The sequence below is a fragment of the Aethalodelphis obliquidens genome, unplaced genomic scaffold (assembly GCF_003676395.1).
Source record: "Aethalodelphis obliquidens isolate GAN/ISIS:26980383/991018 unplaced genomic scaffold, ASM367639v1 scaffold96, whole genome shotgun sequence".
Lineage (NCBI taxonomy): Eukaryota > Metazoa > Chordata > Mammalia > Artiodactyla > Delphinidae > Aethalodelphis > Aethalodelphis obliquidens.
Window position 1 is genome coordinate 4001380 of NW_020838040.1, and position 5440 is coordinate 4006819.

At 43.6% G+C, this 5440-nt stretch overlaps 1 pseudogene; it reads left to right on the forward strand.

Annotated features, from left to right (window-relative positions):
* The first annotated feature begins 1715 nt into the window (after positions 1 to 1715).
* On the forward strand, positions 1716 to 4213 carry LOC113614429 (lithostathine-like; annotated as a pseudogene).
* Positions 4214 to 5440: the final 1227 nt, after the last annotated feature.

A 5440-nucleotide genomic window follows, 5' to 3' on the forward strand; every position in this document is an offset into this window, starting at 1 on the left:
TGATAACCAACAAGGACCTACTGTATGGCACAGGGAACTCTGCTCAATATTCTGCAATAACCTAAATGTGTAAAGAATTTGAAAAAAAATAGATACATGTGTATATATAAATGAATCACTTTGCTGTACACCTGAAACTAACACAACATTGTTACTCAACTATATTGCAATATAAAATAAAAATTAAAAAATATATTTACTAAAATGAGTTGTCTTTACTTCTTCATCAATGTCATTTTTTTTTTTTTTTTTTGGAGGTACCATGCGGCATGCGGGATCTTAGTTCCCTGACCAGAGATTGAACCCATGAACCCTGGAGCAGAAGTGTGTAGTCTTAACCACTGGACGGCCAGGGAAGTCCCGAAGGACATTTTAGAGTGAATGTATTTGTTTGCTTCTTGCAAGTGCGTGGGAGTGAAGAACACAGGTTGACACCCCTACCTTGGTGAATGCTGAGGACCCCGAAATTTACCCACAGTTGCCTGTGCCCCATCAGTGCAAATGTCAACACAGTGAAGAAGGCAAATGATATTTTAGTAAAGTTATGAAAATTGAAGTATTACAGTCCCCTTGAAATGGTCTTGAAGACCCCCAGGGGTCTGCACATCATGGTCTGAGAATGCCACTCTGAGGTATCAAATTTCCGGCTCGGGATTGAAGTGAACTGAGGAATTATTTCTCAGTCTTCTCACACAGAGTTGGCCAGAAGGAAAATCTACCTGATCCTGGTTTGTCTATTGCCTTAGAACACTCCATGCTTCCTTTACACCTTGTTCCAATAAGGAGAAAGCAATGCTGAAACATTGCTCTTTCCCATTGCTTCAATTCTTTTGTTTCCCTCAACTAATATCTTGCCCTCAGAAATATTTTCCAATGTTATACTCACCCAACTTTTACTTATTACTAATTTGGGTTTCTTTAATCTTAAAAGACAGGGATTAATGAAACTCATATATATGCCAGCAAGAGTCAGTTCTTGACAGATTTCCCAAAAATACACTTCTAGTACTTCTTTAACTATCCAATGTCACATATTTTCTAAACTATGAAACAGAATTCGAGCCACCAGGCTGTCTTCATTTCTATAAGTTTTTCACACCAGTTACCTGGACAAGGATGGCAAAAGCGTAAACTTCACCTGTTCCTGAGAAAGTATTGGTCTGCTCAAGAAAAAGGAGTAACAGCTGTGGCAATTCCCAGGCTTTGATGGGAATGATCTCCTCCCTGTGGTGGAAATTTCCTTGAATCAATGCCAGACACTTCCGCATGACCCCTTTCATGTCTCCAGTTTCCTGTTATTCATTTCAGCACCCCTCCTTCAAATCCTCTTATAAAAGCCCAGTCTTTTCTGTCCTGACCAACCAGTGCAGATCCCTGCAAGACAGGCAAGTGGGAGCTGAGAGCAGATGAGACCCTTGACAGGGGTTTCACCTCACATATTTCAGGGAAGGTATACAAGGATCTCTGTCTGCAGAGAACGTAGGAGCTTTGAGACCAGGTAAAGGAAGTCCTGGGAGGTCTCAGGTATAGTAGGATATACAGGTTTTTCCAATTATTTCCAGAAGTATGGAAGCGGATGCATGCTATCAAGATGGACTTATTACTAGGGAACTAGACAGAGGAAAAGACAAGAGGTACAACAGGAGGTTTCTCATAGTCTCTCTCTGACCACCCTTCCTTTAGTTCTCTGTTTGTCTCCACACATCACAGACAAAATGATGCCTTCCATGGGCCTCCCCAGCCTGTCCTGGATGCTGCCCTCCTGCCTGTTGCTCCTGTCTCAAGTCCAAGGTGAGACTTCTCTGCCTCTGTCACTGGGTTCCCAGTGTTTGCTCAGGGCCAAGAAAAGGAGGAAAGCTCCTGTGTGCCTCCCATGGTAATGGTACATCCCCACACAACAACACTGCCTGCAATTCCTGCATCATCTTCCTTCCTTCTGGGTGACTAGTGGTGGGAGTCTCCCCAGTGGTCCAGTACCAGTGAGATGAGATGATTTCCATTTTCTCAGCAGAGTCTAATTTATGTGGGTGATTAAGGAGGGAAAGTATAGAGTGTTTTTAATGAGATGAATAGAAGGAGAAAGATTGAAGGATCCAGTAGAAGAATAGTCAGCCCAGAAGAGGAGAAAAGTTGTTCTTTTGAACAAGACAGATGAATAAAAAGAAAACAGACCATCTCCCAATTACTAGGTCTAGTTCATGATAAAAAAAAAATCCTGGGAGTGTTGACAATGGTGACAGGCAGTCAGGAGTGTGATGTCACTTCCCCAAGCACTGGCCTCATAGATATTATTCAAGGTCACCTCCCCATTCCAATATCCTCTCTCCATTTCACCCCATCCTTCTCCTTTATTTTTTCCTCCTCAGGGGAAGATTCCCAGAAGGAACTGCCCTCTGCACGGATCAGCTGTCCGAGAGGCTCCATGGCCTATGCGTCCTACTACTATGCCTTGTTTATAACACCCAGTCCTGGATGGATACAAACATGAGTGCTGGGATTTGCAGTTCCGGCTGATAAGGAGAAGCAAATTAGAGACAGGATTTGGGGGCTGGGAGTTCCATTCTCTAGAGTTTCTTGAGGGTGAGAATGAGCACCTCATCTTTTGCAAACACAACCCCTTCTCACCTACCTTAGCCCTGCCCTTCCCTCAGTGAGGATTTCAATCTCCTCCTCAGTCTCTCCCTTCTTCACAAAGATGGCCTGCCAGAAGAGACCCTCAGGACACCTTGTGTCTGTGCTCAGTGGGGCTGAGGGATCCTTCATTTCCTCCCTTCTCAAGGACAATTTGAATCTCCTCTCAGACGTCTGGATTGGGCTCCATGACCCCACAGAGGTACACTTACATGCTCTTTAATCTGTTACCTCCCAAGATGCTATGGCTTCCAGGCCCCTCCCTGTCCCCTGCCCCTGCCAAGAAAATATCCTAGAGATCCCTGGAGCTCAGGGGATAATTGGAGAAAATGGAGAACCTTGAGGCCAGCTGAAGAGCTGAGTTCTGTGCAGGTCCCTAGCCTCCAGCTAAAATTAATCTGCCTCTTGTCAAACTTTTACACAATTCACACATCATGCCTTGTAATTCAGTTCTCTGAGCTTCCCTGAGTCTGCACACGCTGTGCTTAGCAAGTGGTAAATGAAGACTTAGCATTGACACATTCTTCCCTTTTATAAAACACATTGTCTTGGAGGTTCTGAGGGTAATCACAAATGCACCACTAAGTGCAGTTCACAGTGCACAGTGACACAGTACTCGTAGTGATTCCATTGGTATTTGTGATCATTTGCTTTGGAATTTGCCAATAGGAGCAAAGAGTTTGGGAGAGTCTCCCAGAGGAGAGCTATGGGGCATCACCTGGAAGAGCAGAGCAAATTCCATGATGCTGGGGAGGGGGTCAGGCATTCCAGCTGAGGGAATCAGGCCAGGAGAACTCTAAAGGCCTTTTCACCTCACCTGACTCCATCCCCTGCTCTATGGGGCTCTGAGCCCAGTGCCGGTGGATGGGAGTGGAGTAGCACTGATGTGCTCAATTACGTTGCCTGAGAGAGAAGTCCAGCCACCATCTCAAACCCTGGCTACTGTTAGAGACTGTCAAGAAACACAGGTAAGAAACAGGGGGAAGGGTAAGCTGTGACAAAGTGAGAGAGTGGCATGGACATATAAACACTACCAAACGTAAAATAGCTAGCTAGTGGGAAACAGCTGCATAGCACAGGGAGATCAGCTCGGTGCTTTGTGACCACCTGGAGGGGTGGGATTGGGAGGGAGATGCAAGAAGGAAGAGATATGGGAACATATGTATATGTATAACTGATTCACTTTGTTATAAAGCAGAAACTAACACACCATCGTAAAGCAATTTTACTCCAATAAAGATGTTTAAAAAGAAACAGAGGAGATCACTTCTGCTCAGGCTTTTTCATCCCCTCATTCCCCATTTCTGGGCCTGGTCTTCAGAGAGTCTTCCTGGGCTGGAACTATAATATTGGCTTGTCTGTTCCCATCCCCTCTCTTCTCTCCTTTCTTTCTGTCTCTTTCCCCTGGAGTGGGACCCTTGTGAAGATAACAGAGGGCCTCTGAGTCCTAGACCAGAACCTGGGATGCATCTCCATTGGGTTCTCAAGCTCCACCAGCCCCATTCACTTGAGCTCTTCTGTCTCTCCAGGGTATCTGAAGTAGAGAGATTATAACTGTTATGTGAACTTACCCTATGTCTGAAAGTTCATGGATGAGGTCAGATGGGAAGCCAGCAGCTTGAGTCTGGTGTTCAACTCATTGTGGACTTGGAACCAAGTGTGAAGACCCATTCCAAAGGGGGATATGCTCCCCATACCCCCAACCTGACCAACTTATTCTGACCTTCCCTTCTCCCCACCCTAATTTCAGGCTCTTTTGTGTGTTCCATAACCTGGTTTTTCAAGGTTCATAATAAAAATGTTAGTCTTCCACTGCCTGTCTTCTCTGCTTCATTTCCATAGAGAAACTCTGAGAAGGAAGAAGTTGGTGGGCAAGGAGAAACTTTGGTCAATCTCTGCCCAATTTCACCCATGTCTTTGGGGAAATAACTACATATATATATATATATATATATATTCTTCTTAGCATATTTGTGTATTGTGTATTTATATTGAGGTACATCAACACTGCTTCTGTAGGATGTGTGTTGTGGACATATAAAGACATCTCTCTCCCACATACTCTATTGCCCCCAAGACAGGTTTCTGAGGGTATGAGGCAACCAGTCTTAAGGTATGTGATGATGTTTAGAACTGTACTTCCTAAACCATCAGGGTGAAACATAATGAACAGATTTTATTAATATTCATAAAATACAACACAAATGAATTAACAGACTACTTAAATGGATAAAACAGATAATCAAAATGAAAACCTGTTTTTCTTGTGATTGGTTTCAACAGACATAAATGTAATCTGTCGAACTGAGTACAGTTTTCTAATATCTGTCAAATTCTGTACTTAACTTAACATGTTCAGCTAGCAGTGGTCCATCTAACCACATGTTGCCTTGTTCCTATAGGGTACTTGTGAGAATGGACCCCAGTAGGTCCTCTGTCCTTGGGCCTTAAAAGCACTCTGACCTCGGTCAGGACTGGAGTTGGTGTGACTTTAAAGTCTAGCAAGATTTTTAACACTTTTTGGATGAAAAACTATTGTGTTTTTTGAAGAAATTCTTCTTACCTAACCGAAGGCAAGACCCAGCCTTTTCGTGTATCTGCATATTTCAAGACCACTAATCTGTCTTCCACCTTATCACCACCCCTCCCTCACCACTAGCTTCCATTGTGGAAAAAATAAATGTTTTGGGTCAGTTCCCTAATATGGGAAAAATTATCATACGAGATCACTGACAGAATTTTCCATATGGGTCAAGAACACTATAGCATTGACATGTAAGGGTATTGCTTCTCAAAAAAAGAGATTAAA